The sequence below is a fragment of the Natator depressus genome, chromosome 8, assembly GCF_965152275.1.
Source record: "Natator depressus isolate rNatDep1 chromosome 8, rNatDep2.hap1, whole genome shotgun sequence".
Lineage (NCBI taxonomy): Eukaryota > Metazoa > Chordata > Testudines > Cheloniidae > Natator > Natator depressus.
The window spans coordinates 8,784,569-8,808,707 of record NC_134241.1 but is presented as its reverse complement, the minus strand read 5'-3'; the positions used below and the strand labels follow the sequence as shown (position 1 = coordinate 8,808,707).

Here is a 24,139-nt window from a genome sequence, read left to right as displayed (position 1 = left end):
CCGGTTGTCCCTGGCAGCTTCCGGCCCGGCCCCAGCTCCCCTCCGCTCCGCCTCCGCCTCCTCCCCTCAACGCACCACCCGGCTCTGCTTCCTCCCCCCCCCGCCCACTTCCCGAATCAGCTGTTCGCGTGGGAAGCTGGGGAGGGCTGAGAAGCAAGCAGCAGCTTCGCGCTCAGGCCCAGGGAGGCGGAGGTGAGCTGGGGCAGGGAGCGGTTCCCCTGCATGTGTCCCCCCGACCCCCGGGTTACTTGCTGTGGTGCGGGCGGCCCTCCTTGTGCCCCGCCACCCCAGCTCACCTCCGCTCCGCCTCCGCCTCCCTGGGCCTGAGCGCGAAGCCACCGCTTGCTTCTTAGCGCCCCCCGGCTTCCCGCGCAAACAGCTGATTCGCGGGAAGCGGGGGAGGGAGCGCAGGGGAGGAGAAGCAGAGTGGGATGGCACGTTCAGGGAAGGAGGCAGAGCGGAGGTGAACTGGGGCCAGGCATGGGGCGGGGAGCTGAGAGCACCCACCAAATTCTCCCCATGGGGGCTCCAGCCCCAGAGCACCCACGGAGTTGGTGCCTAAGGCGCCACTTCTGATGTGATCAGTGGGGGGAGCGGCCACTCCCCCTGCTCCCCCCCAGCTATGCTACCCCGCTCCTAGGAGCCAGAGGGACCTGCTGGATGCTTTCTGGGAGCCGCCCCAGGTAAGCAGCACCGGGACTCCACACCTTGCCCGCTGGCAGTTCCCTCTGGCTCTTAGGGGCGGGGTGGGCACCCACTACGGTGGCCCACGAGACCCTCCTGACCGGTTCTGGGGGCAGTCAGGGGACAGGGGAGGGGGGTGGATGGGGCAGGGGTCCTGGGGCGGGGGCGTCAAGGAACGTGAGGGGTTGAATGGGGCAGGAGTCCTGGGGGGCGGGGGCAGGCCACAACCCCCTCGTGGGGTGAGGAGGGCACCGGTTGTTAAGATTTTGGCAGCTCATCACTGGTTCCAGGCAGTAACATCTATCAGTGAACAACACTGGCAGCACGCCGCTGCAAGCTAACTTGAATCAGCGTGACAAAGTCATGCAGAATCTCTCTTCAGATCTCTCCCTTCCCATGTGTAAGTGGACAGTGCCTATGACCCTGTGGGCACGACCAGACTGTTATTACTACTGCTGCCAGTCTACACACCAGCAAAGACAGAAGGGAAGCAGGCCACGATGGCAAAGGAGGCACATCTGCCTGGACAAGGACTTGTAAAAGCACCTCGGATTGAGTGGAAATAAGAGGTTTAGAGAACGGACATCAGGAAAATGTGTAGCTTTGCATTTCACCTATTCAGCACTATGGTCAAATCCTGCTTGTCAATGGGCCACTGTGTAACGTAGTCCTAGAGCGGCCTGTGGCATGCACAGTGGTGTTCCTGAGGGGGGTGGTACAATTATGCCGATGTGAAGCAATGCTAAACACGCTGACAAAGAGAAGGGAAGTGACCTGGAAACGACAAACTGAAGCAAGGCAAGGCGTGACAATGGAGCTGCACAGGATAAAGATTCGCATGGTTATATTGATAATGCTCACTGAGGAAAGATGACTGGTTTTGTCTGATATATTCCGGGCAGTGCAGCCTTTGCTCAGAGTCTCTCTGGTTTGGGCAGCAGCTTTGTAGATCGGCAGCTGGAAGATTAATCTCATGTCTCTCCAGAAGCAGTGGGGGCACCGCAGCGAAACCAGCTACTTTAGTTTTTTATCACGTAGGATATTACATCAAACCGACAGAAATGCAGAGTCCGGAGTGCAGCAGAAGCTTCCCAGCAAAACACACACATCTGCTGCACATAACCCTTCACAGCTCAAACTGCAATTCTTCGGGCTGCACACCATTGTTTTATACTGGGAAGAGACAAAGTCAACGCAAAGGTCAAGGGCTCCTCATATGGGTACACAATGTCAGCAGTAATATCAAAGAGCAATTCTAAGTCCATGGAGCTATGTTTCATTGATGGAAGTTGTTTAATAGTGAAGACACTAAACAAGAATCTGTTAATTAATGAGGTAAGGTAAATGATTGCACTGCCTGCCCAGTAGCCTCGGTAGAAAACCCTTGGCTATACCAGTACGTAGGAATGGAATTAACATGGCAAAAGAAAAATACCAAAGTACCCAAAAGCAAAACACAGAAGAAGATGGGGCTGTTGGGTTATACAGAGACAGCTCTGGAGCCAGCACTCTGAACTGCCTTAGGTGGGTTTCAGACCCTCACGTGGGAATGAACAGAGGCCGAGTTGGCCTCCTTAGCACCCATGGGAAGAAGGGTGCAGGAGACACTGTGCACAGGCCAGTTTAGAGCTCTGCTGTTGACTCCTGGATAAATGCATCCAGACTGTCACAGCTTGCATGCTGGGTGGAGCTAGGGAAGACAGTAGAATGGATGTATGCCATCCCCCTTTGGAGGGGCAGGTGAGCATGGTAAACCCAAAATAAACAGAACAATAAAAGAAAAGAGGAAATGGACCTGTTATAAGACTAGACCAGTTAAAAAGAGCAGATTTGGTTAATGGGAGGAGCTCCTCATTAAAATCCACAATGCTTCTCCACAGTCCTCCTCCTTCAGACCCCTCCTTAGGGTTCAGCTCTGCTGTGATGCCGACAAAACGTTTGACAATGGCAAGACAGTTGGTGTGTGGAGATGGCTGCATATTAGACCAGAGGTGTTTCACTGTTCTCGCCTCTCTCCATTTGTCTGTCTTCTCTGCCTCTTGTCTTTTGTCACAGCCTAAACGGATAAGCTGTTTAGAGCAGAGACTGTCTTTATATTACGTGAGAGTAATGCCAATACTCCTGGGGGATCATCGGCTACAGGGATCAAGCCAGAGAACCTCTAGATCATAATGCAGGAGCCTCTACTGCCTGAGTTAAAAGATCCAGCTCTCTTAGGGCATGCCTACACTCACTGCGCTGCAGCTGTACACTTGTACCACTGAGTGGCAGAAGCTATGTCAGCAGTAGAAGCTCTCCTGCCGACATAGCGCTGTGCACACTACCGCTTACGCTGGCACAATTTATGTCGCTTGGGGGTGGTGGAATATTCACACCTCTGAGTGACATATGTTTTGCCCACACAAGTGGTAGAGCAGACATAGCCTAAGTCAAGGTGTAGCATTCTCATCAATTGCTATATGGCTTTACAACCACTAGAGAGGGACAGAGCACCGGACCAAATAGGCGTGGTCTGCACATGTATTCTACCTAATCCAATGGGAGCTTGATCCTTGATTGGGGTTTTTAGGTGCTATGGAAATGCAAGTATCATCAACTATTACAATAATTATCATCATCATCATCCAAGTGCAGTATGGAACATGCCACTCTACTCTCCCTCAGTATAGAGGCCAGAGCCTGCATTCAACGCCATCTCTTACTGCGACGCTGCACTTACTTTTATTGAGGTAAATCATTCGCATGAGAAATGTGAGCTTTTGCATATATGATCCCTCCTCATTTTAAGGTTCTGAAATTGTTAGTTTTCTTCTCTCACTCCTTTTGGGTCTTTGTCCCAGACCCATATCCTCACCTTTAGTCATCTGGATGCTGAGAGCTATGCGATGGAATAATGGATCCATCTTCTTGGAACAAAATGTAATAGCCATCAGAACCTTCATTTCTAGAATATCAGGAAGAAGAATCAATATTTATCCTTTGGAATATTTTCCTCGGATTTCCCCCCTTATGTATTCCCCATTGTTACCAGAACGCCAAAGTTATGCAAATACATTATCTACAGGATAATCAATATATCAATGCATAAGTGAATGACCTTCAGTGCATCTTCCTCTTACTGCACCGATTCCCTGACTTTTTTGTAACAACTGTTTTAACTAAATCCATTCTGTGCTTTAACTGTACTGCTGTATTAGGTATTCTCAGTTTAAGACCTTTGCATTTCTAATACACATACATATCTTATTCTAATGGCATAAAAAGGAGATGTTGGAGTTAATGAACATTCTCTCTTTCCAAAACGTTCTTCCTTTTGCCTATGATCCCATCTATTCCCAGTCACGCTTAAACATGACTACGGTCTAACAGTGTTATAACAGCTTTTTCCATAGGCAGGAAAAACATGATACAGCTGCATTAAAGAGCCATGCTTTAAACTATGATTCTGTCACTGTTAAAACAGGGTTATCTAAATTGGTTATACAGTAACTCCTTGCTTAATGTTGTAGTTATGTTCCTGAAAAATGCTACTTTAAGTGAAACGATGTTAAGCGAATCCAACTTCCCCATAAGAATTAATGTAAATAGGGAGGGTTAGGTTCCAGAAAAAAAAAAATTGCCAGACAAAAGACACGATATACATATACAGGATCAGTTTTAAATCATTTTAAACAAACAATTTAATTCTGTACTCACCAGTGATGATTGTGAAGCCTGATTTAGGCAGGGACGTAGCGGGGTCAGGGCTCGGGGGCTTGCCCCGCTCTGCCCACCCGGCGCTCTCGCCAAGGAGTGGGTGCGAGGTTGGGGCATCGGGGCTTGCCGCTTTCCACCTGCCTGGCACTCCTGCTGGGGAGTGGGGTTGGGGACTTGCCTGCTCCCCAGCAGGAGCGCCGGGTGGGCGGAGCGAGGTGAGCCAAACAACCTTATAACGGAACATTGCGCAACTTTAAACGAGAGTGTTCTATAATAGATCAGCAACCTAATAATGAAACAATGTTAACTGGGACAACTTTAAGCGAGGAGTTACTGTAGTAACAAGTTTGTTTGTTTTTATCTATACAAGCAAGAAAAACTTGGCAGAAGTTGTTCACAACTGTGTTTAAACATGGCTAAATAAATAACAATAATAATGTAGATGGGTTCCTTAGGCACAATGATAGAATAATTGTATCTCTCATTGGCTTATTTGACAGGGCCATTATGATGTTATGCAGCTTTTGTTAGGCTTGCCAACTTTCTAATTGCACAAAACTAAAACACCCTAGTCCTGCCCCTTCCCCGAGCCCGCACCCCCCACTCACTACATTCTCCTTCCCTTGGTGGCTTGCTCTCCCACACCGTCAGTCACTTTCACTGGGCTGAAGCAGGGGGTTGGGGTGTGTGACGGGGGGGGGGATGACTCTGGCGTGGGGCTGGGGATGAGGGGGTTGGGGTGCAGGAGGGGGCTCCAGGCTGGGGGGTGGGGCTGAGAGATTCGGAGTGCAGAAGGGGACTGTGGGTTGAGGCAGGAGGTTGGGGTGCAGGAGGGGATACAGGCTCTGGGGTGGGGGTGTAGGCTCTGGGGTGGGGCCAGAGGTGAGGGATTTGGAATGCAGGAGAGGGCTCTGAGTTTGGGGGGGCTCACGGCTGGGGCAGGAGTTTGAGGCTCAGACTTACCTCAGATGGGTCCCGGTCAGCAGCGCAGAGGGGCTAAGGCAGGCTCCGCGCTGCACCCTGGAAGCAGCCAGCAGGTCCAGCTTCTAGGTGGGGGGGGGGGTGTAGGAAGCTCCGCACGCTGCTCTTGCCTGCAGGCACCGCCCCCCCAGCTCCCATTGGCCATTGGTTCTTGGGGCAGGGGCAGCATGCAGAGCCCTGAGGCCCCTCCACCTAGGAGTCGGACCTGCTGGCTGCTTCCGGGGCACAGCACAATGCCAGGACAGGTAGCGACTTAGCCCTGCAGCATCGCCGACCGGACTTTTAAAGGCCCGGTTAGCGGTGCTGACCAGAGCCGCTAGGGTCCCTTTTCGACCAGGCGATCCAGGTTGAAAACTGGACACCTGGCAACCCTAGCTTTTGTACATGTCAACAGAATAACAAGACCAAAAACAAAAACAAAAACATTTTCTCATAATTGGAATTGCCGTGGCAAACAATGCCCTAGATCAGGGGTTGGCAACCTTTCAGACGTGGTGTGCCAAGTCTTCATTTATTCGCTGTAATTTAAGGTTTTGTGTGCCAGTAATACATTTTACACTTACAGGGGCCGGCGGACGGAACCCCCACTGGCAGCGGGCTGAGCAGGGCCGTCGGCCAGGACCCCAGGCCAGCAGCAGAGTGCCACTGTAAATCAGCTCGCCAGCCGCCTTTGGCACGTGCGCCATAGGTTGCTGAACCCTGCCCTAGATTTCCTATAAAATTCCACTCTACAGATACAAACAACAGGGGGGAACACTAATTTTCAATCCCAAGCCCTGCTTCACTCACTCTGTTCTGGTCTACTCTACAGAGCTTACTCTGCAAGCACCTTCACTACAATATTGCTCCCGCCGATATAAGTCGCCTACTACACCGACCTAATAACTCCACTTCCACAAGAGGCATAGTGCTTAGTGATGAATCGCTACAGCTGATGGCCGATCTGGTCAGGGAAGAAGCAGCACTGGTCTGGCTATAAATCAGAATAAAACTAAATCCCTGGCGATTGTCATTAAGCAGCCTCCAACTCGAGAATACAGCCAGCTCGGTATTCCTGTTTCTGGACACGATATCAAGAAGGTGTCAACTGCCAAATATTTGGGTAGCCTCCTAGACAGCATTGGAACATGCTGAAAGATGTAGGTTCTCGTTCAGGCCCTTCATTGTGACATCAAGCTTGCTGTGAAGCTACAGAACCACAGTCATACTAACTCTGCTGTATGGAAGTAAAAGGTAGGCATTGAGGAAGGCTGGAGAATGTCAGACTGACGTTTTCATTTCTCATTGTCTTCATCTTCTGCTCTTACATCAAGTGGCAGGACAAGATCAGAAATGAGGACATTCAAAGCCAAATCTAGCAACCACTCCCATCAGCACTGGTTCAGCTTTGGCAGCTCTCTGTCGACAGATACTTTATTAGGATGAGAGACCAACGAATTCCAAAGTGTCTGTACCAAGGAATGCCACGACATGGCCCGCATTCCCATGTGCACCAAAAGCTTTGGTGGCACGATGAGACTGCCAGTAATGGCCATAAACTGTATATCCAGCCAGACCACCATCAGGACCTTGCCAGAGATCAATCCAGGTGGTCCCTGATCTGCAAAGAGGCAACGTCCCTTTGGGATCTGCCTTGACGATGATTGTAGAAAGCTACCTGCACTCCCACAGTAGTTTGGAAATCAATCTGTCACAATCGAGAACAGGTAGAGGAAAGATAACAAGGACCAAAACAATCTTTTCCAATATTTCTTATCCCCCCAACCCAGGTACTTTTTGTAAAAGCTAACTTTTTTTTTATCCTAGCTGTTTTTAATATGGAAATCTCCTACCACCTCTGATGGAGATGTCTGGAAAGACATTCTTTTTGTTTTGTGCAGTGGGAGAAATGAGCGTTTCTACTATCTATTCAGAAATTAAGACTTTTTTTTCCTGAATATAGTTAAAATAGTATGAAAATGCACGTTTCACAATACACCATTTAAACAAAAACACACGTCTCCGACTGAATAGAAAAAAAAATAGTGAATCCTTTCTATTTAAACACCATGGTGAACGGACACTTTAAAGACACACAGAGAGCGTTTTACAGTGGTTTGTGGGAGACAAGAAATGTAAAATTCAGAGTTACTATTCCTCATGGAAATGAGATGGGGTGTGTTTATTTTATACCCTAGCTGACGCAGTTTTAATCTATATCAATATAAATAAATCAGAGGCTGATCATCTCTGCATTAGAATTACCATTTCATGCAGAAGTCTGGACATAGCTGAGACGTGCATATCCTTTGGAATCCATGCAATAAATAAAGCTGACTCTAAAGACCAAACCATGCATTAATTCATTACATCAATTCGTTTCATAGCAGGCTGTTGTCATGTAAGAAATACAATGTGGCCGGTCAGAGCAAAGCTGCCAGCAGTGACAAAAGACTAAGGTGTTTTTTAAAATCAGAACTCAGCAGAAGATGTTTGGGGGGGAAAAATAATCACATGGAGTGACGCTATCTGTTGAATGACAAGCAGAGAGCAGTTCTGAGAACAGTGTGCGTGTGAATGTGAATTAATGCATTAGCAAGCTGTCCTGTCATCTGCAGCTCTGCCAGCCACAAAGTTGCTCATTTGCAGAGCAGGCTATAACTTGCCATCAGACAGGAGGAGTTCAATATCCATTAACAGCAGTGACCGCTGTGCTGCATGGGCTTTGTCGGTTTCACCACCTGCTGTGTATGAGCACTGCATTTGGAGATGCCCTGGAATACTTCAGGGCTAGTCCTGAAGAGGAGGGATTTTCATGCCCTAGTTTCAAAGCTGGGAAATGGAAACAGCTTTTGGGAAATGAAAGTCTAACTTTGGGGTTTCCAGGCCATTTCCAGGAAAAAAGGGGTTTCATCTCCCAAATTTACGGAAAGCAATCCCTCCACAAACTCTACGGCGTGTCCTTTTCAAAAAAGAGCGAAGTGAAAGGACAGTATTTGGATGAGCAGGGCTCAGACTGGTGAGAATGTACCCTAACAGCTTTCAGAGCAGCAGCCTTGTTAGTCTGTATCTGCAAAAAGAACAGGAGGACTTGTGCCACAAGTCCTCCTTTTCTTTTTGTACTGTAACAACGAGACTTACTCAAAATCCTCCAGGGCAATCCTCTGGTGTTCCCCTGGGCACGTAACTCTTTTGTTGCCAGCTGCTGAGGCTAATGTGGTTGATTTTGCTACGGGCAGCAGAATTGCTGGACACAGATTTAAGGAGAAAATACAGTGAAGGGTTTGGGACTGGCTGGAAATACGAAAGGGGAAGGAGATGGGTCGACGCTGTTTACTGCAGTGCTCTTTAATGTCACATGCTCCCCTTTTTACTTTGAACCAAAACAGCCTGGCATGTCTGGGGGAGAGGATGGCATGGACACCCTTTTCTCCCTTTCCCAGCTACCAAAAGCACCTTAGGTCCACTCCCATTAGCCCCAACAAAAATAACCTCTGACATCCCCAGCCATCACTAGTAACTAGATTCACATGTGTAGGGGGTTAAACTTGAAAGATGCTGATTCTACTTCTGGCAGACAGTGTGTAGTGGATGGCGTTGGCCCCGTAGAATCTCTAGTGGGAGTTCCTGTGTCTGTTCCTGAAGGCTGAGCTCACCTTTCTGCACTCAGGATCAAATCCTGGTACTATTCAAACAACCTGAGCAGCCAAGCCATGCATAGGAGAAGGGGGTTAGAGAAAGGATTCTTTCCCTCAAGGGCAAAGCCCTGAGCATTCATTAGCACAAACACCTGCTCCCAGTGCCATGGGGGAAGAAACAGCTGGTCTATCTACATAGCTATGTCAGTCTAAGCAGTCGGTCCTAACAGAGGTATAATAAGCATTGAAAACCAAAACATGGACCTGAAGCTTCTAGTCCAGTGCCAACAAACCCTTGGGAATGTTTATTTGTCTCTAGCGTTTGCCTGATCACATGTGGTATTGTTGCTGTTTTTATATAATTCCTATGAAAGTGCCACATTTTTCAGGTGGGGTCATAAAATGTGAGGCAGTCTGAACAACAAATGTTGAAATATTTCCCCACAGAAACATGCAATACGGGGGCATGAGGCATATTTACAGCTTTTCATTATTTTATTTTTATAAGCAGTAAACAATCTCTACTCTGAAATGATGTCTTACACTGACAGTCTCTGTTTTTGCTTTTCAGAAAAGGAATACTGATGAGTGGTCGGAGAACTGGCAAACGTAACTTGTAAGCACAGACTTCTCTGATCTTTCCAAGGAAAAAGGGTGAGATTTGTTTCTTTTGTAATTAATTTCTGCCTATTCCCCTTTTAAATTGATGTTTCTAAACCAGTTCTTTGATACAACATTTAATTTTCTGAATGGTACATATCACACACACATTGATTAGAGAGAGAGTCGGAGTATTGTAATACAACTTTTCTGTAGTTCTGATGACTCGAAAGGTAATTGCTTGCAATACTTTTGCAAGAAATTGCATTAAGTCAGGCACTTCTAAATCAGACAGCAATTTTTTCTGCTTACTGGTGCAGGCCTAATGTTTGAAAAAGTTTAGCAGCCCTGAAAACATCTATACTCAGATGGCAAAGAGCCTCTAGTGGCAGCCCTCCAAGGTAGTGCGATTTCAGACCTTAGGGTCACACCTTTCTGATTACCATTTTTTCTGCATCAGTTTTGTTATGAACCACTACAGTTAGAGACTAATGGTACATAATATTAATTTCTAGATGACTAATTCAAAATGGCCAACACTCATGTTCAAATTCAAGTGGAAAAGAGCAAGACAACAATCAGTGTAACGGGATACTAAAAGCACAAAATCTCATGACCTGGAAGGGCAAGAAACCAACACTCCAACATTAGATTCCCACAAATTCTACTGAAGTATTTCAGTTCTTCTAGCCCCAGCAGGTCATAAAATACTGGAACCTCAACGTTTTCAATATTCCTTTGATCTAGTCACACTCTTTTTATGCTGGTCCATTATCAATAGTAACATCCTGAGCTTGCTGAGTCATGGTGAAACGCACAATTCAGCCTTTTCTTTACCCCGTTGCAGATGTAGTGTGTCCTTAAATAGTCTCTACTGACAATCACACACGTTTTACCTTTTCTGTATAATGGTTCTGGTTAAGACAGTGTATGTGTTTCTAAATAACATTGAGCTAGTTGATATCTTTGAAAAAATTAAACAGTTTCTCCCCCTCCGCCCCCCTCAAAATACACACAGACAAGAATAAAATAGTCTAATAATGGAGAAAGAAGATGGGTAATATCCACCAGACTGAGCCCCTGGCTGTTATGGTGGAACAGCTCTAGCTTTCTGGCTCGGGATATAAATAACTTCCAAAGGGTTCTATCGTTCATTGCTAATATTTAATGTAGGGCTCTTCTACTATATTAACATGTCTTTTTATCTTCAGTATAGCACCGAAGAACCCACTTACAGCGACTCAAAGTCTAGTATGAAACACCGTATTGTTAAAAAACTAAATGTCACTTGTAAAAGTGTTGTATTGATTTTTCTGTGATTAAAGTTCCTGGTCAAGTCAATACAATGCATAAGTTTCATGGGTGTCAGCATGTCTGTATTGTATTCATGCACAGTTGGATAACTAGTGCACAGTCTCTTTAAAAGAGGCACAAGAAGGGACACTGGTACATGAGTTCTCTGTGAATGTGTATGTGCTGAGCTGCTGACAGTAGTGTTTGTATTTTAATGAAAGCCTGTTTAGTTTACCCTGTCCTATGTGGATCTCTATTCCTGTGAGCAGTCTACACCAAGACAGCACAATGTCTTCACTGAAAAATTAACCCGGGGCTGGGTACCTGGGCTAGCCTAGTCCAGGTGTGAGCATCCACACTGCAAATCCACACCTGAGCCAGACTGAGTAGTTGTGTCCACACTGATGCCGCACTCATCCATGGAGTGGGGGTGGGGGCTAGGACTTCTGGGGCACATTCCATGGCTCCTAGTGCTGCACTGAGTGGCACCGTTCTATTAATCGGTTCGCAGCATATTGTCCAAGGCAGGGAGCTGTGACCTTTGGTCGTCTGGTATGTTGTCTGGAGGGCTTTGATTTTCTCCCTGCACCAAGGTCGTGTCTGCCAGCTAACTGAGAACTACAGATTTCAAATATATCTCCCCGAATTTGGGCTCTTACTGACCTCACACCAGAGGTCCAGCCGAACCTTGGCGTCAGTTTCTGGCCGGCTGGCAGCACTCTGGGAGGATGATTTTCCCACCTCTGTTTAAGTGCAGCAGAAAGGCAGCAGGCAAACGTGGGGGTTTAAATGCTGAACCGGTGTGCATAAACTGGGAGGGGACATCTGGAGCAGAAGGGAGTAGGCAGAGAGCAAGAAAATATGGCTCTGGTGGAGTTTGGGGAAGGCATTGAAGGACTATCAGCACCTGAGTTAATTCCTCTGCATCCACACTGCAAAGTGGTCTGGTTGCCAGCCTGAGCGAAAGTGGAGCCAGGTTCTAGCCTATATCTCTAGCCAGGCCAGCTAACCCAGGTTTAAAGCATGGGTCAGAGGTTTGTGTGAACGGACAGTAGCTGGGCAAGGGGCCATATCTGAATAAGAGCCTGAGTTAACCCTGCAGTGAAGACAGACCCTCAGAGAATGGAAAGACTTCCTTGGCCTAGTTTAGCAATCCTAAATCCTGCAGCATCAAAGGTCCATCCCTATCTCCAGTACAGACCCTGTAATTACTCCCAGACCTGATGACACTAGACCGCATTTCAAGCTAACAAGGGGAAGAATGCTCAACCTGCAGACATGTGGAACTGGGAGGTTCAGCAGCCCAGGAGGAGTTATAAACAGGCGATCGCATTAAGATTAAATAAATCCATGCGACAAACCCAGGCATGAATCTCTCTGTACGGATTTACAGCAAGCCCATCTTCCCGTCTCTGTCAGGATAACAGGACTCCTGTTGGCTGTTTTAAGAACTTGTTTGGAAAATAGCGCATCACCCCCGTAGCCATGGTCACACAGAGGACATTAAACCACAAACCACAGGATGATGTATACCCTGGCCTGGCACAATTCACTTCATACTCATGGAGAGGGAATAAACCATCTGTGGTTCTGTGATGTGTAAAAGCCAATTGTTCAAACCCATCCCCCCTGGAATGCCACTGGCCCTGAATTTGGCCCGGTGCTCTGACAAAGTGCTCATTTTCCCACTGACACAAACAGGCCAGTGCAGTGACAGTTTTCACACCTCCTGCACTATCTGGAGGACTCGTGAAGGGGACAGTCCTAGTCGACTCCCCTCAGCCAGTACATTAGAATGTTGGGGGCTTCACCCAGAGCATGCTGAATGACCCATGTGATGGGGCTGCCGCCCACCTTTCCCTTGGGATGCTAAACGGGTCTCACCTTTAGACAGTTTTTCCTGCTATGCCATCTGCGTTTCCCTTTACTTAATTTCATCCCTTTGTGGCCGTAAAGTGCAAATATATTTCTATTACCACTGACATCAAGATGCTCAATGAGACTTTCACTATCAAAAATAGTTAGCATACCGCAGCTGTACCTACACAGATGCGTTTGTCATCTCAAGAATAACATTTGCTCCTTAGCATGCATATCATTTTACAGGGTGCAGTTGTCATGCATTTCCTCAATCCCAACCATTTAAAACCCTTTACACATTCCTCGCTCCATGTGCTCATAAAAGTCACTTGCCACGTGGATTTTTTTTAATTGACCCTGTGAAAACATCAAAATCAAAGTTTTTCTACTGACAGAACCTTGGATTTCTCATTTTACCTCCTTAAATGCCTATGAATGTGGCTGTATAGGTTGGGTTGTTTTTCCTTCAACATACACCCATGGTTTTTAATTGTATTTGTACACTTGCGTGGGAGACGTGACATATGCAAAATGTAATGAACCAAATTGTAGAGCAACCCATGTGCACAATTAAGCCTATAAAAATGAACACAGGTATCTTATTAACAGCAACTATTAGAAAGTAGGTACAATTTAAAAAATACCTTTGAAACATCACTTGGCCAGCAATGCCAGCAGAACTTTCTCTTTTAAAATACAAACATTCAAAGGGGTATTTCCGCTTTGTGGGAGAAACATTCCTACTTTCATTTATCAAAGCTCCAAAGGCCAGATTCTAATCTCAGTTACACCAGTATAAATCCAGAATAACTCCAATGGATAAATAAATCGCTGGACTGACTCTGGATTTATATCAATTTAACTCATGCTTTGCAAGAGAAATACTCCTGATGACATGCTCTTCCTCACTATGACATTTAAACTCTTACTCCAGCCCCTGCTAGATCTGTTGTGTTGATATTTACTGACTTACTGACTCCGAAGCGCTGATCAGGATAGTGCTTGCCTCAGTATCTCTGCTGAAGTTCACTTTTAATGGCTTGATCCCATTAATGACAATGGAAAGACTCAAGAGATGGATGACGTTGTAGGTGCTCAGGAGTAAATCTTCCCATCTGGCCATGCAAATTAGAAAATCCAAACTGTTTACCCTACCAACGGTATTTTTTCCTAGTACAAAAACACCAGATCTAGGGCTTTAACAGAAAGTTTCCAATATGCTTGTGTTTTAGAATTCAAATATAATATACAGGGCTTGATTCGCCTCTCGTTCACACTGGTGTAATTCAGGAATAACTCTCCTGAAGTCAATGGAGCTCCCTCAGTGCAAAATGGATGAGAGGGGAAAGTTAGGTCTATCGTACACCTCACCTAGTTTATACTTTACTTCTATTTTATAAGAATAGCCTGGGTTAGACTGTGAGTTAAATGTGCACACTCCCCTAATGGCTGCTGGATTTGTATTTTATGTTTAGAGTTGGATTTTATGACTACATTTTCTCATATCACTGCTGTCATTTGCAGTTCCATTTACAGAATGTACCTTGCGATAATACACAAAACTATTAGCTCCCAAGAGAGAGTTCCCACGTATATATCCCAAGAGAGAGTTCCCTCTGACTGATGCAATCAGTGACATTTCGTCAAAACCGCCCCTTTGAAACCTGTATATTTTTTACAATAGATTCTATACTCCTGAATATTCATGTTGGTTTACATGACAGTGTGGTAAACTCTCCAAAACATATTAATTTGCAATCAATGACCTTTAAATTACCTAACAATAGCAGCATCACACAACGCCTTCCATGTGAAAAGAATCCAAGCTATTTTCATTAGCAAGGATCACGCTTGGATGTGTGCTTTCCATGTGATCAATCCACTTTTGAAAGGTACTTAATATTATTAAATGGGGCTTTACTATTAAAAACAAATACAAACTATTTAGTAATACACACAGTTGTACTGCAGTGTACAAACTAAACAGTGTGGATGATTACATGCGTTACTGATTTACTATGCAGTATTGATAAATAATAAGATTAAAAGCAGAAGACTATGACTTCCTAATTGTATACATATATTATGTAATCATATCTTATAACCAGTTACTTATTCTAGAGATGAAAATTAAGGAACCTACATTGTATCCAATATTATAAAGAATGTATTTAGAATATTAAAGTTAATGTGATTTATGCACGTTTAATTTTGATGAACGGGGGAGGGAGGGTGGGACCTGAACAAATGCTTAACGTTAAGCAGGTGCTTAAGTGTTTTGCTGAATCAGGGCTTTAAAATCACTCAGTCATCTGGTCACAGAATATTTTTCCAACAGATGCATTACAATCTTCACATGTGCCTGATCTTCAGTAACCAGGGGATTCGGTATTTGCAGCTGTCTATGTAGCTTTGATACATTATTTAATATAATATGAATCTAATATTCCAACCATAAATGATCCATATGACTGAAACTTCAGCCCCCTTCTCCCATCTGTACACATGGATAAGAAGATTCTACCGGGTTCCCTGTCCACAGATTGGGAGGGACAGAGTAGAGAGGGCCAGGAGGTGTCTGCAGATTCTTCCCCACTTCTCTCAAATCCATGGAGCATAGTAACTTGTACTTATTTCCCCTTATTGCGTGAAACTTTCTTAAGAGTGGTTCCAGGGGCAGCTATGGGATAGCAGAGTCCCAGCAGCACAACCCCTGTAGGAAGCAAGCATGCTATCCAGCGATAGCGGGGAACAAAGAAAGGAAGGGAGCAGTCAACAGTCCACTGAGCAGATGCCATTTGCCTCTGGTGGATCCCCCATCCAATAGAAGAATTAGAGGGAAACTCCATATGTGCATACTCATCATTCCAATAACCTGTACTGGGGTATCTCGACATAAAGAAGCATCAGACCTTCAGTTTACAACACTGCAGAACTTTGTATCTTCCTGTATATGTGGATTTCTCTTAAGATTTGATTCATATAAGGTAAATTGCTATAAATGTTTAGCATGGAACATGCTGTCCATACCACACATGCTGTATGAGGTTTATATGACTGCAGATGCAGCACCTATGACCTGGAATGAGGCAGAAAGCAGGAACAGCTGGGGGTCTGGGATAAGGAGGACAGGAACCACAAGCAAGCAGGAATGCAGGGCTCAGGAGTCAGGGAAGCAGGAAAGGTCCATAGTGGCTGGCCAGCAGGGATTCCTCTCCTTGCTCAGATAACTTCTTTCCTGTGCCTCTTCCTAGCTTATATAGAGCTCCCCAGCCAATCAGGGGTGCTGGATATTTTCCCCAACCAGGAGCTTCAGGGGAAGAGCCATTTGTGAGCTAGCAAATCACTGGTTCCCTTCTCCAGTTGCTCAGGTGAACTGTGGGATGGTCACTGTGGCCTAAGCACTACCTGGGGACCCATGGGCCAGGTTTGAGGTCACATGCCTAACTGTAATCATCATCTTAAGTTCCCTTGAATTCAGTAGGACTTTAAACACATCCCAGAACAGAGATCCTTTCTCGGATCAGGACCATGGTAAGACCCTCAATTCAGCATTTAGAGTTCCTCCTGGAACATACTGTACAACACCAGTTAGCTGATAAATACTGTTCTCACAGCTGACATCCTTGAGTTGCTGGGGCAGAACAAAGATTATAAACAGAAAGAAACAGATACATTTAATGTGCGTTAAATAAGGAGAAACACGATCAATGTTTGCCAAATGGGAAAGGACAAAATCAGCTGGGGAAACTATGGTGAAGCTTTTAAGCTATGACAGAGGTAGAAGGGAAGTCTCTCTTCAGCCAAATAACCTGGCATGTACTTCTAACAGGAGATAAAAGATTAAAGGACTTTTTTCCCTTGAAGCAACAGATGAAAAATAAGATGAATATTAATTACTAATGTGTCTATTCATAAATGCCAGGTGCAGAATTGCAGTAAAGAGCCTGACAACTAGAAGTGCTATTAACTGATGGAGTTTATGATCTAACAGGCACCACTGAAAGCCCATTGGGTCATTCATATTACTGGAGGGTTAATTTAGATGGGAAAATGCTCTAAAAAGGTAGAGACGTGGCCACAGTATTCATAATACCAATGAACATCAGAGTGCAGAGCAAGTCAAGCTGGACATTCATAACCCTAGTATGGGCATAATTAGAACTGGGTGAAAAACACAATTCCATCCTGTGGAAAATTCTGAAATTTCAAAATGTGGTTTTGTACCAAACTGGGATGGAAAAGCAGAAATTTTGGAATTTTTTATGAAACTAAATATTCCTAAATATTTCATTTCAGAAAGGTCTAAATGTTTCCTGTTGCCTTTGTTTCAACTTTTATGTGATATAATTTACAACATTATAAATATAAGTATATTGTATAATGTTACTTTTATGTTACAGTGATGAAGTCAAATGAAATGTTTCACTAGCATCCCATAAAAATGTCAGTGAAATCAGTACACGCCCACAAAATTTGTTGACATAATCAAATCAATATTTTCAGCAGAAAATTGTTTGGTCTGAAAATCTTCGACCAGCTCTAGACAAAAATCTTCATATCAAACACAAAAGGAGAAAGGCACTTCTGGGCATCACAACTTCCTGGGATTCCAGCAGTTGAAGATTCTTAAGTATCTAAGGATTGTGAACCTTATTGACAAAGTGGGTACAACCCTTCGGTGATGGAGGCAGACCCCATGTCTGCTGTACACTCTTTCTAAATGTCAGGTATGAGCATTACAAAGTGTGAGCAATACAAAGCAAATTCTTCTGTGTTTAAAGTTCAGCCATTCTCTTTGTATATATTCCTGGAATGCGCTGAAATAAAGCAAAGGAAAACCATGCAGAGAGACAGCTCAGAGCCATAAATGACTTTAGTTAAATGTCAGAACTGGAAACAACTATGGTTTGCTTATCAACCTTTAACACGCACACACATGCCTATTATATATATTTATATGTATATATACACTAGCCCAGATTATCCAGTTTGCTTTGCAAGCAGTATAAAGTGGCTTTACACTAGCCTGAGATTCCAGCTGAGAATTTCTCTTGTACAGAGGAAATTTATGCTAGTGCCAGATATCTTCCCCCTCCCCGGGTAAAAGGGGATAAAGGGACATATCGGAGATTTGGCTAAGCTGATCTCTGCTATGCCTGATCTTCTGCTGACCTTAGGAACCTTACACCTGCAGCAGAAAACAAAAGCAAAACACTTCCCTCTCTAAGGTGTCCCAGGACCAGGGAGCCCTGAATCAGAGATCACCACCACTCCTTGCCTACTCCACCTGAGCAAGATTCAGCATGGATAAAGGTTTATAATTTGATAGTATTTTAACATGCTTGTTGATTACCATTCCAGGCAGAGAGTATTTTGGTTTTGGGCCTGATCCAATGGACACTGAAGTCAATGGGAGCCTTTTCATTTATTCCAATGGCTGATGGGTCAGGCCCTTTGAGAGCATTTCAGAAATATCAAGGAATTTGCCGTTTTAACTCACTGTCACCCCTGATTTCAGGGCAGTTGTGGTGCAGTACTCGTAGCACAGGTTTGGGGATAACAATGTCCACGCATCTCATTAGGAGGATAATTAGTGTTCGTTAAGCACTCTGAAGATGAAAAGCACTAAGCATTAATCAGGAGAGATTTCTGGTCCATACGGACATTATTTGAAATATTCATATTAATTACTCTTTTCATTGAACGTAGAAGGAGGTCAGTTCCCAACATTTAGGGAGAGCAGACTTGACACTGCCACGGTGCTGAGCACTTGGGTCATGATGCAGCAAAGCACTTTAGTGCGATTGCTCACATGCGGGAAGTTAATCACAGGGTTAAGTGCTGTGCTGGATCAAGGCCAGAGTGCTCAGTACTTTGCAGGATCAAGCCCTGAAAGCAGAGAATAGTTCTGTTCTGAAACACAAAGGAAGACCAATGTCAGGACATGAACTAATACCGTACCATCCAGCAAAGCATCAAGTTGGCCAATTTCTGTATTCCTAAAGAAGGCTGTCTGCGTGAGGGATGCACAGGAGCAAGTTTACTTAGACAAAATATTTCCACCATAACCAGCCTAACAATCTTTAAATAAAACTATAATTCATCAAGGACAGGAGCAGAGCAGAAAGTACACTGATCTCATCATGCAAATTTAATTTACCCACAGAGGACTTAGATACAATGGAGCTGGGATAGTTTTAAAAGACCCTCTTGGAACACAGTCTGATCCAGTGTGGCAATTCCTAACACAGGTCACCTATTCCAGGATCCCGGCACCAACAGCGGTCACGTTCCAGATCCCTCAGAGGAGGTGTTGTAGACAGTTATGGGATAATAAACTTGGAAGGAGCTCCCCCTAAACATCCATAAAAGGGACACATTATCCTCCTGAAAACTCTCCTTTGCTGTGAAGTCTGCAAAAACCTTGCCATTGGCTTGGTTGCTGGTATGCTGAAACCACAGCCTATCATGTCAGCCAGTGTGGTCTTATAGTTTCCTTGTACTCTCCCCCATTGATCTGTCTGTCTCCATTTGTTGTCTCTTGTCTTATACTTAGACTGTAAGCTCTTTGGGGCAAGGACCATATTTAGTTCTGTGTTTGTACAGCAGAGATATTGTAGCGCTCCTAAGTGTACAGTAATACAACTAAATAATAATAATAACCTGTCCACTGCAGGAAAGTCTTCTCTTAACTCCCTGTAGTTAGATGCTGGCTTAAACCCTGAAGTAGGAGGTTTATATCCCTTTCAAAACTCTTGTTTAATGTTCATATTTACTATTCTAACTCGGGTTATGCTTGTGATCCACGTGAATGTCTAGTCCCTTTTGAATCCTGCTAAACTCTTGGCCTTGATGATACATTGTGGCAATACGTTCCATGCGCTAATGGCACATTGCATGAAGCAGTATTTCCTGTTGCATCAAACCAGCCTGCTGATTGGTTGATTTGTGTCCTGTGTCCTTTAGTATAAACAAATAGCTGGCCTCCAGGTACAATTTTGAAAACTCTCTGCTTTAAAGAAGTATATAAAGCAAAGCCTTGGGCAATTCAAGGACCAGAGTAGAGAGCCTGGTTGCTGAAAGATCTGTAAACATTATCCAGATTACACACAACAGTACCACACTCAGCCAGTGATGTGAAAAACATGAATCACATTCTTACCCAGCTAAACTACCCAAGACTCTAAAGAAGCCTGCTAATTATTTCTAAGGACTTTTAATATTACTGTCCCTAAATTTGATTAAATACCACTCTAAATCCTTTCAACTGAACATCATTAGAGAAAGTTGGCTTGATGGGGCAATAAAAATGTTTTCTGTTTCCCATCGACTAATGGCTCTTCTTCAGTAAAATGTGTTATGTTTTAACATCACATAGTGCTCTTCCTCTGCTAAATTGGGGGAGCTGTGATATAGGGTTCAATAAGCATATGATCCTCCTCTTTGCTGATCAAATTAAGACTATTTAAAACTCTGTGCTTTAGGAGGACAGCAGGCTCCAATGGAGAAGTGTTAAGATCTCCAACTGTTCTAAACTGACAAACGGGGGTGGAGGTGGAATTATAGCTTTTAAAACCGCTGCAAAATGTGAAAGGCAGGTTAATGCAGCAGCAAAGTAGAATGTTAAATTTTCCCATCTTCTTTCCAAGAAATGTGTCGGTCCCAGGGCAGAGAATTTTTCCAGTATAAAACTAATACACTCTAGTGCAGAGGTTCTCAAACTGTGGTCCGCGGACCACCAGTGGCCCGCAAGCTCCATTCAAGTGATCTGCGGATAGTTCCCTATAAGGTGCGCACCTGGGCGGCCGCACATGAGAGAATGAAGGGCCACCCACCACCAAATTAGTGGAGCCGCGCAGGCATGGCTCCACTAATTAGGTGCCTGGACCCTGGAGAAGATGCACATGTAAAGTGAGGTGGTGGCCTTGCGGGAAATAGAGGGTAGGGGGCAATGGGGTGAGACGAGGCGATGGGGGTAATTTGGGATGGACAAGGCTGTAGCGGCCAGAGAAAGAGGCAACTTTCCCTAGCTTTGTGCATGGATCTAGATAGCATGAACTGTCCCACTGTTAGAACCTGGCAGGGCAGGTTCTAATCAGTGGGAGTTTTGTTTGAGTAAGGATTGCAGGATTGGGCCTTTTGTGTTATCCTGGGGTAGAATGGAGCAAGATTATATGATTTAACATAATCAAATAATGGATCAAATTTTCCTCTTGCTTACACCAGTGTAAATCTAGAGCGATTCCATTTAAATCAACGACTACAGAGTCACTCTGGATGTCCACTAGTGTAACAGAATTTGGCCCAAAACGTGTATCCCATGAAGCTACTGCAGTGAAGAAAATTTTAAATATACAAAACTCCTGAGCAGCAGTTTTCTTCACTCCAATGTAGATTTTTCTATTTTAGAATTCAGTTAAACACACACACACACACACACACACAGCAGAGAAAATATAAGTGTAGATATTATCTTCCCTCGATTACAGATAGCTACGCCACAAAACCCGTATTAAATTAACATGGAGTGGCTTAAACCAACAAAGACTTAAAAAGGGTTCGGAAAATATAGTCCAGGAACAAATTGTTCCTGAGCATCTCTCATGCCTTGAGCTTCACATTATGCTACTGTCTCTTTGAAGCCCGGCTGCCCCGAGTGGATCTTTCACACCATGCATCAGAACATCACTGGCTATATCGTCTCAATCTCCAGCACGTAGTATTCACCTGATTTGATTACAGGTAGGGTCCATTGCAGCTGCTCCTGTGGAGTGCTAATTAGTACCAGGGACTTGTTCATAGTGTAAATGAATCTTTGAGAGCCACAGAGATATACAACAGGTTTCAGAGTAACAGCCGTGTTAGTCTGTATTTGCAAAAAGAAAAGGAGTACTTGTGGCACCTTAGAGACTAACCAATTTATTTGAGCATAAGCTTTCGTGAGCTACAGCTCACTTCAACGTAAAGGTAAAGCCAGGGACTGAAACCACTTCGCTGTTAACAGGAATGTGCATATTACAGCTGTTCTAAACAATTGCAAGTGCCTAGCTGGTGATTTTCTTGTCCATTTTGAGGGTTTGTTTTAAATAACAGGAGCGAGTCAACCACATTATAGATTAATCTCCTGAAAAAAAACAGCAATAGTGAATCTATTAACAGAGCTGTCTTTAAACCTGAGACAGAGAAAACAGCCCCTGAAAGGACATTTTTCCCAGTGTTTTCTCCAACAGCTGCGTCAATTTAAATCAAATTTGGTTTAAAGAAAATTACTCTCCGATTGAGATTTTATATGTCAGGGCTGGGCCTGAAACAAATGTTTCGAGCTAAGTACCTGCTAGCCCAGGATTCCTAATGGAAATACAGCTAAGCAGCAGAGCAAGACTACTGGCTACTCTCCCAAACCCTCACTGAAGGACGTGTGCGCAAAGAGGTAACTGTCTCTCAATAAAAGAATATCGCACGGTCAAGATTTTGGAACTGGAGTTAGAGCAACAGAAATAAAAAACTTGGGTAAAATACCAGGTGTTTCCTTGTGAGTAGGCAACCCGAGCACCTACAAACTGGATCCACACATCACTTTGAAAGAGGTGTTTGGGATCCACAAAAAGAAGAACGCATTTCTAAACACACACACACACACACCCCTCCAGCCTAATTCAACAACTTCAGTGCTTCCGGCACTGATTGCCCCCCACTTTGATTTAAGTACATCCAATCAGCCCCTAACCATTGGAGATCCTCCAGTCCCACGCGGTTCCCCCGGATTTCTCACAACCGTTCAGCGCGGAGGGCAGTTTCATTCCCCTCCAATCCCCCGTCAAACTCCCCATTTCTCCGGCAACAAATGACAATGCATCGCATCCCTTTGCTAATCGGCTTCGGGCTGCATCATCAATCGATGGAGGACTGCATCATTAAACGCAAAGTTTACCTTCCCCACACGAGAAACGCCAGAACGCTACTGAAAGCGGATCTGTCCACATCGTCAACCATCTCTAGATCTGAGGGTTCCCCATGCGGGTAAATGCCCAGTCTGTCCGCATTACTCCCCTCCTGACCGGTTTGCAATCACACATTTAGAAACATGCCCCCCCGCTCCCAGCCAGGGCTCGGAGAACACGACAAGGTGCATCACAACAGATGTTGGTCACGTTCACAGATGCACGGGGGTGCATTTTGTTTAAGCAGACAGGCCAGCTTTGCAGCCCTGCCAACGTGCATTTAAAGCCGAGGACAGGGCAGCTCTGTCCTGCCACGTCTGCAGAGGGTTTTTTTAAAAATATTTTTGGGTCAAAAAAAACCCCAAGCCAGTGACCGGCTCCAGCGAGCCCTGGGTAAGGGAGGGCGCTGGAGGTGCCGGGGTCAGGGAGAGCGGCAGCGGCGGATGCTCACCGCGGCTCCAGGCAGCGGGACCATCCAGGGCAGAGAGGCGAACACTTGTACTCACCGGAGCTCCGCGCGCGTCCTCCCCCGGCTCCAGCCCATCGGAGAGAGCCGCGCGCGGGCTAAATCCCCGGAGCTCGGCTGGCCGCGCTCCCCAGCCCCCTGCCGAGCGCCCCGCAGCGCAGCTCCCCTCCACCGCCGCCGAGGGACCCGCTCGCCTCCACCCGCTGCCGAGTGGCTGCTGCCGGCTCCGCGCGGCGCCTCCCAGCAGCCCGGAGAGCCTGGGGCTCAGCAGCGAGCGCGGAGAGCGCCGCCTGGCCGCCGCGCCGGGGAGCGGCTTAGCCCCCTCCCCGCCGCGCCCACCCCGCCCGGCTTCCAAGGGGGTCGCAGAGCGCCGCTTGCTCAGCCCCCGGGCAGCGGGGGGACCCAGCCCAGCCGCCCGGGGGCAGGGAGGGCACTAGGCCCTGGGCAGGAGACTGGTGCAAGCGCCGCATAGGCTCCGGCCCTGAGTGCACCCCTTTGGCCCTAGTTGCTGTCAGTCAGCTCCTGCCTGGAGGGCGCAGGGTGCCTGTCCCAGGCGGCTGGGAGAGGGGGAGCCCTTGGGCAGGAAGCAGCTGCCGGCGTCTTTGGGGAGCAGGAAGTCTCCCCCCTGGCATTCCCAGGCAGCCGGGGCACCCACTCCAGTCCAGAAGATTAAAGAGGCAGGAAGCCTCTGAGTCTAGTGTGCCAGGGCAGGGCGCAGCCGGGTAAGAGGCTAAGGCAGGACAGCTGGTCCCTAATAGAATCATACCCTCTCTCTTTGGTAATGGGGGCTGGCAGTTGAGCTAATCAACATGGGAGTTTGGCTACTGGGCAGAGTTAGTGGAGAAGGCGAGCAGCAGGCTCAGGGGCCAGCACAGGCACCGGGACCTTCTTCACACACAGCATCCCTTGTTGGAGGGGAGGTGCAGGTGCAGGACATGACAGGAAGGGAGAGAGAGACACTACACTACACTGAAGCTTACTTCTCCTTGGAAACCCTG

The 24,139-nt window shown here is 45.9% G+C and overlaps 1 protein-coding gene across 5 annotated transcripts in view; it reads right to left on the bottom strand.

The window, feature by feature from the left end:
* RASGEF1C (RasGEF domain family member 1C) overlaps positions 1–23,319 on the bottom strand; it is a 109,225-nt gene extending 85,906 nt beyond the window's left edge. For 2 of the 5 annotated variants that reach the window (XM_074960364.1, XM_074960366.1), the window contains exon 1: positions 23,182–23,294. The gene's annotated coding sequence lies outside the window, so the exon portion shown is untranslated. Of the gene's footprint in view, positions 1–22,665; positions 22,769–23,181 lie in introns of those variants that run through there. The other 3 variants (XM_074960369.1, XM_074960368.1, XM_074960365.1) reach the window with 3 other exon arrangements.
* Between the last annotated feature and the right edge of the window lie 820 nt (positions 23,320–24,139).